The following is a 14,937-nucleotide window of genomic DNA, read 5'->3' on the forward strand; positions in this document are numbered from 1 at the left end:
CGACGGTTGATTGTTTGAGCTAAATTCTGCAATTCAAATTCCGTTATTCGCCTCCTTGCATCTCCAAACGAGTTCCCTGTAAGGTTGGAATCTACATCATTATTGAGCGATCGTGATAATCCAGAGTCTACCGGCCTCTCCAAAGTAGGATTATGATCAGGTGCTGCACCTCCCAGATCTATCAAATTACCCACAGGAGCATCCATTCTCTCCGGATGAATAAATTCATTTTGTGTGCACATTGCTCCAACACTAGTCTGGCAAAGGCTGGCGATGTGATTCGCGTCCTGCAAGGCGTCAAAACACCCACTCAATAAAAACATCAGGTTTTGTTTCTTTGATTTCAAGTCCTGACCCTCAGCTACCACTCTGTGCAATCTGCTTTTGACATGCATTAGCCTGCTGTAAATTTTCTTGAATTCATTCTCTCTATTCTCCGCATCAAACTCTTGAATAAGGCCCACCAATTCATCCAACTTAGATGCACATATGCCCAATTCAGAAGATGGCTCAAAATGGATGTTAATATCCTCCCGAATGTTCCGCTGAAATGCTTCCCGCAACTGAGCTCTCTTTTCATCCACTGTAGACCCCACATCACAACCTCTAGCAGCTAACTCCCAAGTCAATTCATCACTCCTAAGCCGATTAATCTCCATTTAAAATTTAAATAATTAAATTCCCCACCCCTTCCTGGTATAAGGAAAATAGAAAAAGAAAAACGGGAGAACGATAGCGCAATAGAAGCAACCAAATAATGGACCAACACAATACCACCCGCACACAACTCGCGATGCACTAGGCCACCTGTGGCTGATCAAAGAAGCCGCAAATTGAAAATAATAATAATAGTAATAATCAAATAAGATCCGTGAAAAATAAACTGAAAACGTGGCAAAGTATACAGAACTATCGGTAATTACTTCCAAAAGCTTTTAAATAAATTTCCAAATCACAGAAGAGGTCGGAGGATTGCAATCACACTGCTCCCTCAATTTTGAAGTCACCGTTATTACCACCAGCCAAGTACTAGAATTTTGTGAAATTTGACACCTCCAAAAAAAAATTCTTAACAATAATAGTTTTCCAATGCAAACATAAATACAACTTTACCGATATTGAATATACAAAAAAAAATTCCGCAGTGCTCCGATTTGAAAAAAATAGCAACAGTTATACTCCACAAGTAAAGGGATATATACCAAAAAATGTATCCACCTGGTATGGATATCGTTCAAATATCACACAATCAAAAATTAATAAATAACAATATATCGCAACTGTATATGTAGAACACTAATTAATTAAACCGCAAAAATGAAATGCATTGCATAGTAAAACGGCAATATATACAAACTTGTTATAAAAGAACCACCGAAACTTGAAGAGAATCAAATATTTTGAACACTCAGAAAAAAATATTCAGTTGGGCGCCAGTTTCTTACCTCTCCATCTCAGGGTCGTGAAAAAGAAACGCATTAATTAATTAAATTCGTAATTTAATAGTGAGGTAAGACAATGCCTAGGCTAGCTCATTAACAACCGAGAAAAATTAATAAAATAGGAAAGAAAAAAAATATATATACTAAACCAAAGCCAGGTTGGAAGGCGGTGAAGGGCACCTCGGTCAGTCCCGGAAGGTGGTAGGTAGGCGCCACGTGATTCGAAAAAGGTAGACTTATCAACCCGAGGTTCCAACCCGTAAAGGAAATAAACAAGTGAATCACGAACAATAATTTATTTCCTTCAACCTGGTGGTAGGTGTGAGTGACAAATCTCACCTTCAAGTTTTGGCGGTGCAAAAGAATGTAAAACACTATAATTTAAGGCTATAAGTTCCGCAAACCGTTCTTGAAGAGAACAGGCCACTTAAGCTACCCAAACCTCAAGATGTCCCGAACGTTACACAGCTGTCTGTCACTATCCCGGGAACCAAGCCAAGATGGAATGGGGCTCAATGAGACAGCCGCAGATGGGCAGTCCCAGTTAACCCAGCAAAGTCCGTCCGGAAAGCCGGCTGCTCGATAGGGGAAACTCCACAACTAAACATGTACCCAAGAGACAGCATACACTGCAAGACACCAAGCCTGGTCTGGTATTCCATTGAAAGAAGAAACCACGTGGAAGGTTTGCGGGAAACGGAGCAACAATACGTACAATACTAATTAGAAAAAAAAAACCCTAAAATAAAATCGGCATAAATTGAGGAACACTGATTAGGTGGCGAAATGGTTCCAAAAGGTAACTTACCTCGATTCGAGGGTTTTCTGGAAATGTGGGGCAATGACAATTCTTTTCAAAATCCCTCGCTGAGGAAGATTCCCATTCCAAACTCCAAATAGATCCAAAAGTATGGGAAATCATAAATTAGTGACCAATTCACATATCCCCCTCTTATTGGGGTAGCACTACCGGCTCAAAAAGAAATCGGTCACACAAAAGAAAATCTGCCACAACCCCAAGCTTCAAAAGCCAGCGTACAAAATGCCGGACGATTCAGACAACCAGTTTTATTAAAAGGCTAAACGGGCACAAAAAATTAGAGGGAAAACGCCACTCTTGCCAACCTAGTCGACGGTACGCCGCCAGTAGAAAGAACAACCGAACTATATCTGTGGTGATGGCCGTATGGCCCGTGCCAAAGAATCGAGGTTGCGTCAACGAGATCGAATTACCCGAACGCTATCTATGGTGGCGACCGGACGGCCAGTCACAGAAAATCGAGGAAGAATAGGTTAAGAAACAAAACAATGTTTACTAGGCTCGCCAAGGAATACCGAAGCAATGAAAAGCAAATGCGGTCCCTAGTCTCATAGAGTGACAGATGGTAATGGTTATGACTCCTTCTAATGCGCAACTAATACTCTGTTTATTTGCATTAGTATCTCTCAGTAAACCGGTGTCACTTAAGAGAAAACCAAGCGAACAAGGGGCCACGCACACAGCCGTTGCAGCATAAAATATTTATGGTTCGGCAACACAATCGGCCGGGGAGTACAAGTCCGAAACTAAAGGAACCGAGTCTACAAAAGAACGTGTGTTCAAATTGCAAAATCGATATGAACCTAATAAACAAGAATTTTAATTGTTAAGAAGCACTCGCCAAACAGCAAAAAGGTGAAGGAAATGGACAGTACAATTAATTCTACAAGGTACTAATAAAATAAACCCGTTACTTCGCAAATGTGCCAGCACTTTCACTTTAAAAATGCTAAATTTTACCATTGAAATATGAAACCGTCACAATGGGTTGAGAAATAACCTAAAAATCTCAGTTTAACTGGAAAAATCGGCTTAAAAATCAATAATCAATTTTGAATGTTTTATATCTTATTTGTTTAAAATTTTGAGAATTTGAAATTCACGTGTTAAATACTTTGGTCCTTTCTCTATAAAAGGATACTGAAATGATTCACACAAGTTATACCGTTTGTCGTCAGGAACGGTTTTTTCATGGGGTTATAAATTTATATTGAATAATTATATTTAAATGGAGGAGGCTGGGGGGAATTTTATGGTATCTGTGGATAGATCTCATTGACCTCTATCTTTGATAAAAATTTTAACCTTCTCGGAACAACTTATACGGGAAAATGGGTTATGTCGACCAATCGTCGATAACTTATCGATATTTTCAAAAAATAATTACAAATTCGAATTTCTCGTCCTCGAAAACCCCCTTATGCAAAAATTTATCCAGTTTTGAGAAATCACCTCGAAATCGCATTTCGGGCTCAAAAATCGGCTCGAAAATCGATGGTCGATTTTCAAAGTTTCATATCTCGCTTATTTACAATTTTGAGAATTTGAAATTTATACGTTATATACCTTGGTCCTTCCTCTATCTGACGATATCAAAAAGTTTTATCCAAGTCCTATCGTTTGCCGTCGGGAGCGGTTTTTGTGGGAGGCTGCAAATTTTTAAAAAATGCTTCATTGCAATTAAATGGTGGGGTTTATTTATAGATCTCATTGACCTCCATCTTCAAAAAAAATCAATCTTTTCGAAGTAATGCAGGTATTTAAAAAAATAAAAATGGGAATTTTTGAGGAGTATCACGATATCCATGAAAATTATAATTTGAGAATATTAATTAATGATGGGGTGGGCGGGAGACGAACGTTATGGTATTTGCGAATAGACCTCATTGACCGCTAACCTTGATAAAAATTTCAACCTTCTGGGAGAAACGTAGATATTTTTAAAAATTAAAAATCTAAAATTTTTGATGAGAAACATGATAAATACGAAAATATAAAATGCAAATATTAACCGAAAATGGGGGGTTGCGCGGGGGACGTTATAGTATCTACGAATAGACCTCATTAGTGTGTATCTTTCATAAAAATTTTAACTTTCTCGGATTCATATGGGTTGAGAAATAACCTAAAAATCTAATTTTAAATGGAAAAATCGGCTTAAAAATCAATAATCAATTTTGAATGTTTTATATCTTATTTGTTTATAATTTTGAGAATTTGAAATTTATGTGTTAAATACTTTGGTCCTTCCTCTATAAAAGAATACTGAAATTATTCCCATAAGTTTTTTTCATGGAGTTATAAATTTATATAGAATAATTAATTATATTTAAATGGAGGGGGCTGGGGGAAATTTTATGGTATCTGTAAATAGATCTCATTGACCTTCATCTTTGATAAAAATTTTAACCTTCTCGGAACAACGTAAGTATTTGAAAAAATTTAAAAAACATTATAAATGCAAGGTATACGGGAAAATGGGTTATATTGATAAATCATCGATAATTTATGGGTTTTTTCCAAAAATAATTACAAATTCGAATTTCTCGTCCCCGAAAACCCCCCCATACAGAATTTTATCCAGTTTTGAGAAATCATCTCGAAATCGCATTTCGCGTTCAAAAATCGGCCCGAAAATCGATGGTCGATTTTCAAAGTTTAATATCTCACTTATTTACAATTTTAAGAATTTGGGTGAATTGGGGGACTTTATGGTATCTGCGGATAGACCTCATCGACCGCCATCTTTCGATAGAATTTCAATCTTCTCGGAGCGACGTAGGTATTTTAAAAAACTTAAAACATAAATTTTTGGACAAAATCACGACCACACTCATGAAAATTTGGATCGAGGTCGAAAAAATGTTTTATATTTCCGTTATTTATGATTCTAGGAATTTAAAAACCTATGCGTTATATATTTTGGTCTTTTCTCTATTTAATGATAATAAAAGATCTTACACAAATTGTATGGCTCTTTGTTGGGAACGGTTTTTGTCGGAGACTGCAATTTTTTCAAAATTAGCATTAATGATTATTTATAGTTAAATGGTATGGACTGGAGAGAACTTTATAATTTCCATAGTTAGACCTCATTGACCTCCAACTTCAGAAAAAATTTAATTCTTTTCGAAGCAACATAGGTATTTTACAAAAATGAAAACCAAAATTTTTTAGAAGCATCATGATACCCATGAAAATTATAATTTAAGAATATTAACTACTGATGGAGGGTGCTGAAGGCAGATTTTATGGCATCGGTGATTAGATATCATTGACCTCTAACTTCGGTAAAAATTTAATTATTCTCGGGGAAACCTAAATATTTAAAAAAATTAGAAATTTCAAATTTTTACAGAAAAACATTATAAATACGAAAATAACAAATTGCAAATATTAACTGAAAATGGAGGGTTGGGGGGACATTATAGTATCTGCGGATAGACCTCATTGGTGCGTATCTTCCATAAAAATTTCAACTTACTCGGATCAATACGAGCTAAGAAATAACCTTAAAATCTCATTTTATATGGAAAAAAATTAATGATCAATTTTTAACGTTTTATATCTTATTTGCTTATTATTTTGAAAAATTATAATTTACACATTAAATACTTTGGTCCTTGCTCTATCCAACGATACTAAGAAGATTCCCACAAGTTACACCGTTTGCCATCGAGAGCGGTTTATGCATAAGGCTGTAAATTTTTAAAAAATAATTAATATTATTTAAATGGTGGGGAGTGGGGGGAGTTTTATGGTATCTGTGAATGGACCTCATTGACCTCCTATTAGTTAATCCTATTGGTCTATGCATGTCGTGGGAGGCTCCTTTCATTATAAATATTCCTTGGAATCACGACGTCATCAATGATAACGATATCGAAGGCGGTTATGGGGGTTTTGAGGTGCGCTAAAGACGATGAAATGATTTAAAATTGTGTCCGACGTTTCATTTTCATAAGAAGTTATCTTCAGAGCAGTAATTTGTAATAATTGTATTTTGAAGCAAATTTCAGGGGTTTTAATCCGACGAATTGTATCCGACGTTTCGTTTTAATAAGAAGCCATCTTCAGAGCACTAATTTGTAATAATTGGAACTTGAAAGAGATTTCGGAGGTTTTAAGATGCGCTCAAAACGATGCAATGATTTAAAATTGTGTCCGACGTTTCGTTTTAGCAGGAAGCCATCTTCAGATCACTAATTCGTAATAATTGGAATTTGAAGATGGTTCCGGGGATTTTGAGGTGCGCTGAAGACGATGCAATGATTTAAAATTGTGTCCGACGTTTAGTTTTAGCGGGAAGCCATCTTCAGAGCACTAATTCGCAATAATTAGAATTTGAAGATGGTTCCGGGGGTTTTGAGGTGCGCTGAAGACGATGCAATGATTCAAAATTTTGTCCAACGTTTCGTTTTCGCAGGAAGCCATCTTCAGAGCACTAATTCGTAGTAATTGGAATTTGATGATGGTTCCGGGGGTTTTGAGGTGCGCTGAAGACGATGTAATTATTTAAAATTTTGTCAGACGTTTCGTTTTAGGAGGAAGCCATCTTTAGAGCACTAATTTGTAATATTTGTAATTTGAAGGAGATTTCAGGGGTTTTAAGGTTCGTTCAAAACGATGCAATGATCCAAAATTGTATCCGACGTTTCGTTTTAATAAGAAGCAATCTTCAGAGCACTAATTTGTAATAATTGGTATTTGAAGGAGATTTCGGGGGTCTAAGGTGCGCTCAAAACTATGCAATGATTTAAAATTCTATCCGACGTTTCGTTTTAATAAGAAGCCATCTTCAGGGCATTAATTTGTAATAATTGGAATTTGAAGGTTATTCCGGGGGTTTTAAGGTGCGCTGAAGATGATGCAATGATTTAAAATTGTATCCGACGTTTCGTTTTAGTAAGAAGCCATCCTCAGAGCACTTATTCATAATAATTGGAATTTGATGGTGGTTCCGTGGGTTTTGAGGTACACTAAAAACGATGCAATGATTTAAAATTTTGTCCAACGTTTCGTCCTCGCAGGAAGTCATCTTCAGAGTACTAATTCGTAATAATTGGAATTTGAAGATGGTTCCGGGGTTTCGTTTTAGCAGCAAGTCATCTTCAGAGCATTAATTCGTAATAACTCGAATTCGAAGGTGATTCCGGGGATTTTAAGGTGAGCTGAAGACGATGCAATGATTTAAAATTGTGTCCGACGTTTCGTTTTATTAAAAAGCCATCTTCAGGCCCCTAATTCATAATAATAGGAATTTGAAGATTATTTCGGGGGTTTTAAGGTGCGCTGAAGAAGATGCAATGATTCAAAATTGTATCCGACGTTTCGTTTTAATAAGAAGCAATCTTCAGAGCATTAATTTGTAATAATTGGAATTTGAAGGTTATTCGGGGGGTTTTAAGTTGCGCTGAAAATGATGCAATAATTTAAAATTGTGTCCGACGTTTCGTTTTCGCAAGAAGCCATCTTCAGAGCATTAATTCGTAATAATTAGAATTTGAAGGTGGTTCCGGGGGTTTTGAGGTACGCTCAAAACGATGCAATGATTTAAAATTGTATCCGACGTTTCGTTTTAATAACAAGCCTTCTTCAGTGCATTAATTTGTAATAATTGGAATTTGAAGGTTATTCCGGGGGTTTTAAGGTGCACTGAAGACGATTCAATGATTTAAAATTGTGTCCGACCTTTCGTTTTAGTAAGAAACCCTCTTCAGAGCATTATTTCGTTATAATTGGAATTTGAAGGTGGTTCCGGGGTTTTAAGGAGCGCTGAAGACGATGCAATTATTTAAAATTGTATCCGACGTTTCGTTTAAGCAGGAAGCCATCTTCAGACCACTAATTCGTAATAATTGGAATTTGAAGGTGATTCCGGGGTTTTAGGTTCCGCTGAAGACGATGCAATGATTTAAAATTGTGTCCGACGTTTCGTTTTCGCAGGAAGCCATCTTCAGAGCACTAATTCGTAATAATTGGAATTTGAAGATGGTTCCGGGGTTTTGAGGTGCGCTGAAGACGATGCAATGATTTAAAATTGTGTCCGACGTTTTGTTTTCGCAGGAAGTCATCTTCAGAGCACTAATTCGTAATAATTGGAATATGAAAGTGGTTCCCGGGGTTTTGAGTTTCGCTGAAGACGATGCAATGATTTAAAATTTTGTCCAACGTTTCGTTTTCGCAGGAAGCCATCTTCAGAGCACTAATTCGTAATAATTGGAATTTGAAGATGGTTCCGGGGTTTTGAGGTGCGCTGAAGACGATGCAATGATTTAAAACTGTGTCCGACGTTTCGTTTAGTAGGAAGCCATCTTCAGAGCATTGATTCTTAATAATTGGAATTTGAAGATGGTTCCGGGGGTTTGAGGTTCGCTGAAGACGATGCAATGATTTAAAATTTTGTCCAACGTTTCGTTTTCGCAGGAAGCCATCTTAAGAGCACTAATTAGAAATAATTGGAATTTGAAGATGGTTCCGGGGGTTTTGAGGTTCGCTGAAGGCGATGCAATGATTTAAAATTATATCCGACGTTTCGTTTTAGCACGAAGTCATCTTCAGAGCATTAATTCGTAATAACTCGAATTCGAAGGTGATTCCGGGGATTTTAAGTTGAGCTGAAGACGATGCAATAATTTAAAATTGTGTCCGACGTTTCGTTTTAGCAGGAAGCCATCTTCAGAGCACTAATTCGTAATAATTGGAATTTGAAGATGGTTCCGGGGGTTTTGAGGTTTGCTGAAGACGATGCAATGATTTAAAATTGTGTCCGACGTTTCGTTTAATTAAGAAGCCATCTTCAGGGCCCTAATTCATAATAATAGGAATTTGAAGGTTAATCCGGGGGTTTTAAGGTGCGCTGAAGAAGATGCAATGATTTAAAATTATATCCGACGTTTCGTTTTAGCAGGAAGTCATCTTCAGAGCATTAATTCGTAATAATTCGAATTCGAAGGTGATTCCGGGGATTTTAAGGTGCGCTGAAGACGATGCAATAATTTAAAATTGTGTCCGACGTTTCGTTTTAGCAGGAAGCCATCTTCAGAGCACTAATTCGTAATAATTGGAATTTGAAGATGGTTCCGGGGGTTTTGAGGTTTGCTGAAGACGATGCAATGATTTAAAATTGTGTCCGACGTTTCGTTTTATTAAGAAGCCATCTTCAGGGCCCTAATTCATAATAATAGGAATTTGAAGGTTATTCCGGGGGTTTTAAGGTGCGCTGAAGACGATGCAATGATTTAAAATTATATCCGACGTTTCGTTTTGGCAGGAAGTAATCTTCAGAGCATTAATTCGTAATAATTCGAAATCGAAGGTGATTCCGGAAATTTTAAGGTGCTCTGAAGTCGATGCAATGATTTAAAATTGTGTCCGACGTTTCGTTTTAGCAGGAAGCCATCTTCAGAGCACTAATTCGTAATAATTGGAATTTGAAGATGGTTCCGGGGGTTTTGAGGTTTGCTGAAGACGATGCAATGATTTAAAATTGTGTCCGACGTTTCGTTTTATTAAGAAGCCATCTTCAGGGCCCTAATTCATAATAATAGGAATTTGAAGGTTATTCCGGGGGTTTTAAGGTGCGCTGAAGACGATGCAATGATTTAAAATTATATCCGACGTTTCGTTTTGGCAGGAAGTAATCTTCAGAGCATTAATTCGTAATAATTCGAAATCGAAGGTGATTCCGGAAATTTTAAGGTGCTCTGAAGTCGATGCAATGATTTAAAATTGTGTCCGACGTTTCGTTTTAGCAGGAAGCCATCTTCAGAGCACTAATTCGTAATAATTCTAATTTGAAGATGGTTCCGAGGGTTTTGAGGTACGCTGAAGACGACAAAATGATTTAAAATTGTGTCCAACGTTTCGTTTAGGTAAGAAGCCCTCCTCAGAGCATTATTTCGAAATAATTGGAATTTGAAGGTGGTTCCGGGGATTTTGAGGTCCGCTGAAGACGATCCAATGATTTAAAATTGTATCCGACGTTTCGTTTTAGTAAGAAGCTAACTTCAGAGCCCTCATTCATAATAATAGGTGATTCCGGGGGTTTTAAGGTGCGCTGAAGACGATACAATGATTTAAAATTGTGTCCGACGTTTCGTTTAAGCAGGAATCCCATCTTCCGAGGGTTTTAAGGTGCGCTGAAGACGATGCAATGATTTAAAATTTTGTCCGACGCTTCGTTTTAGTAGGAAGCAATCTTCAGAGCACTAATTGGTAATAATTGTAATTTGAAGGAGATTTCGGTGGTTTAAGGTGCGCTCAAAACGATGCAATAATTTAAAATTGTATCCGACGTTTCGTTTTAATAAGAAGTCATCTTCAATGCATTAATTTGTAATAATTGAAATTTGAAGATTATTCCGGGGGTTTTAAGGTGCGCTGAAGATGATGCAATGACTTAAAATTGTATCCGACGTTTCGTTTTAGTAAGAAGTCATCCTCATGGCACTTATTCATAATAATTGGAATTTGAAGGTGGTTCCGGGGGTTTTGAGGTGCACTAAAAACGATGCAATGATTTAAAATTGTGTCCAACGTTTCGTTTTCGCAGGAAGCCATCTTCAGAGCACTAATTCGTAATAATTGGAATTTGAAGATGGTTCCGGGGGTTTTGAGGTGCGCTGAAGACGATGCAATGATTTAAAATTGTGTCCGACGTTTCGTTTTCGCAGGAAGTCATCTTCAGAGCACTAATTCGTAATAATTGGAATATGAAAGTGGTTCCGGGGGTTTTGAGTTTCGCTGAAGACGATGCAATGATTTAAAATTTTGTCCAACGTTTCGTTTTCGCAGGAAGCCATCTTCAGAGCACTAATTCGTAATAATTGGAATTTGAAGATGGTTCCGGGGGTTTTGAGGTGCGCTGAAGACGATGCAATGATTTAAAATTGTGTCCGACGTTTCGTTTTCGCAGGAAGTCATCTTCAGAGCACTAATTCGTAATAATTGGAATATGAAAGTGGTTCCGGGGGTTTTGAGTTTCGCTGAAGACGATGCAATGATTTAAAATTTTGTCCAACGTTTCGTTTTCGCAGGAAGCCATCTTCAGAGCACTAATTCGTAATAATTGGAATTTGAAGATGGTTCCGGGGGTTTTAAGGTGCGCTGAAGAAGATGCAATGATTTAAAATTATATCCGACGTTTCGTTTTAGCAGGAAGTCATCTTCAGAGCGTTAATTCGTAATAATTCGAATTCGAAGGTGATTCCGGGGATTTTAAGGTGCGCTGAATACGATGCAATAATTTAAAATTGTGTCCGACGTTTCGTTTTAGCAGGAAGCCATCTTCAGAGCACTAATTCGTAATAATTGGAATTTGAAGGTGGTTCCGGGGGTTTTGAGGTGCGCTGAAGACGATGCAATGATTTAAAATTGTGTCCGACGTTTCGTTTTAGTAGGAAGCCATCTTCAGAGCATTGATTCTTAATAATTGGAATTTGAAGATGATTCCGGGGGTTTGAGGTTCGCTGAAGACGATGCAATGATTTAAAATTATATCCGACGTTTCGTTTTAGCAGGAAGTCATCTTCAGAGCGTTAATTCGTAATAATTCGAATTCGAAGGTGATTCCGGGGATTTTAAGGTGCGCTGAAGACGATGCAATGATTTAAAATTGTGTCCGACGTTTCGTTTTCGCAGGAAGTCATCTTCAGAGCACTAATTCGTAATAATTGGAATATGAAAGTGGTTCCGGGGGTTTTGAGTTTCGCTGAAGACGATGCAATGATTTAAAATTGTGTCCGACGTTTCGTTTTAGCAGGAAGCCATCTTCAGGGCACTAATTCGTAATAATTGGAATTTGAAGATGGTTCCGGGGGTTTTGAGGTTTGCTGAAGACGATGCAATGATTTAAAATTGTGTCCGACGTTTCGTTTTATTAAGAAGCCATCTTCAGGGCCCTAATTCATAATAATAGGAATTTGAAGGTTATTGCGGGGGTTTTAAGGTGCACTGAAGAAGATGCAATGATTTAAAATTATATCCGACGTTTCGTTTTAGCAGGAAGTCATCTTCAGAGCGTTAATTCGTAATATTTCGAATTCGAATGTGATTCCGGGGTTTTAAGGTGCGCTGAAGACGATGCAATAATTGAAAATTGTGTCCGACGTTTCGTTTTAGTAAGAAGCCATCTTCAGAGCCCTAATTCATAATAATAGGAATTTGCAGATTATTCCGGGGGTTTTAAGGTGCGCTGAAGACGATGCAATGATTTAAAATTATATCCGACGTTTCGTTTTCGCAGGAAGTCATCTGCAGAGCACTAATTCGTAATAATTGGAATATGAAAGTGGTTCCGGGGGTTTTGAGTTTCGCTGAAGACGATGCAATGATTTAAAATTGTGTCCGACGTTTCGTTTTAGTAGGAAGCCATCTTCAGAGCATTGATTCTTAATAATTGGAATTTGAAGATGATTCCGGGGGTTTGAGGTTCGCTGAAGACGATGCAATGATTTAAAATTATATCCGACGTTTCGTTTTAGCAGGAAGTCATCTTCAGAGCGTTAATTCGTAATAATTCGAATTCCAAGGTGATTCCGGGGATTTTAAGGTGCGCTGAAGACGATGCAATAAGTTAAAATTGTGTCCGACGTTTCGTTTTAGCAGGAAGCCATCTTCAGAGCACTAATTCGTAATAATTGGAATTTGAAGATGGTTCCGGGGGTTTTGAGGTTTGCTGAAGACGATGCAATGATTTAAAATTGTGTCCGAAGTTTCGTTTTATTAAGAAGCCATCTTCAGGGCCCTAATTCATAATAATAGGAATTTGAAGGTTATTGCGGGGGTTTTAAGGTGCGCTGAAGAAGATGCAATGATTTAAAATTATATCCGACGTTTCGTTTTAGCAGGAAGTCATCTTCAGAGCGTTAATTCGTAATATTTCGAATTCGAAGGTGATTCCGGGGATTTTAAGGTGCGCTGAAGACGATGCAATAATTGAAAATTGTGTCCGACGTTTCGTTTTAGTAAGAAGCCATCTTCAGAGCCCTAATTCATAATAATAGGAATTTGCAGATTATTCCGGGGGTTTTAAGGTGCGCTGAAGACGATGCAATGATTTAAAATTATATCCGACGTTTCGTTTCGGCAGGAAGTAATCTTCAGAGCATTAGTTCGTAATAATTCGAAATCGAAGGTGATTCCGGAAATTTTAAGGTGCTCTGAAGTCGATGCAATGATTTAAAATTGTGTCCGACGTTTCGTTTCAGCAGGAAGCCATCTTCAGAGCACTAATTCGTAATAATTGGAATTTGAAGATGGTTCCGAGGGTTTTGAGGTACGCTGAAGACGACAAAATGATTTAAAATTGTGTCCAACGTTTCGTTTAGGTAAGAAGTCCTCCTCAGAACATTATTTCGTAATAATTGGAATTTGAAGGTGGTTCCGGGGATTTTGAGTTCCGCTGAAGACGATCCAATGATTTAAAATTGTATCCGACGTTTCGTTTTAGTAAGAAGCCATCTTCAGGGCCCTAATTCAAAATAATAGGAATTTGAAGGTTATTCCGGGGGTTTTAAGGTGCGCTGAAGAAGATGCAATGATTTAAAATTATATCCGACGTTTCGTTTTAGCAGGAAGTCATCTTCAGAGCGTTAATTCGTAATAATTCTAATTCGAAGGTGATTCCGGGGATTTTAAGGTGCGCTGAATACGATGCAATAATTTAAAATTGTGTCCGACGTTTCGTTTTAGCAGGAAGCCATCTTCAGAGCACTAATTCGTAATAATTGGAATTTGAAGGTGGTTCCGGGGGTTTTAAGGTGCGCTGAAGAAGATGAAATGATTTAAAATTATATCCGACGTTTCGTTTTAGCAGGAAGTCATCTTCAGAGCATTAATTCGTAATAATTCGAATTCGAAGGTGACTCCGGGGATTTTAAGGTGCGCTGAAGACGATGCAATAATTTAAAATTGTGTCCGACGTTTCGTTTTAGCAGGAAGCCATCTTCAGAGCACTAATTCGTAATAATTGGAATTTGAAGATGGTTCCGGGGTTTTGAGGTGCGCTGAAGACGATGCAATGATTTAAAATTGTGTCCGACGTTTCGTTTTAGTAGGAAGCCATCTTCAGAGCATTGATTCTTAATAATTGGAATTTGAAGATGGTTCCGGGGGTTTGAGGTTCGCTGAAGACGATGCAATGATTTAAAATTTTGTCCAACGTTTCGTTTTCGCAGGAAGCCATCTTAAGAGCACTAATTAGAAATAATTGGAATTTGAAGATGGTTCCGGGGCTTTTGAGGTTCGCTGAAGGCGATGCAATGATTTAAAATTATATCCGACGTTTCGTTTTAGCACGAAGTCATCTTCAGAGCATTAATTCGTGATAACTCGAATTCGAAGGTGATTCCGGGGATTTTAAGTTGAGCTGAAGACGATGCAATAATTTAAAATTGTGTCCGACGTTTCGTTTTAGCAGGAAGCCATCTTCAGAGCACTAATTCGTAATAATTGGAATTTGAAGATGGTTCCGGGGGTTTTGAGGTTTGCTGAAGACGATGCAATGATTTAAAATTGTGTCCGACGTTTCGTTTAATTAAGAAGCCATCTTCAGGGCCCTAATTCATAATAATAGGAATTTGAAGGTTAATCCGGGGGTTTTAAGGTGCGCTGAAGAAGATGCAATGATTTAAAATTATATCCGACGTTTCGTTTTAGCAAGAAGTCATCTTC

This window comes from Cylas formicarius, unplaced genomic scaffold, assembly GCF_029955315.1.
Source record: "Cylas formicarius isolate icCylForm1 unplaced genomic scaffold, icCylForm1.1 PGA_scaffold_10__41_contigs__length_53128322, whole genome shotgun sequence".
NCBI lineage: Eukaryota > Metazoa > Arthropoda > Insecta > Coleoptera > Brentidae > Cylas > Cylas formicarius.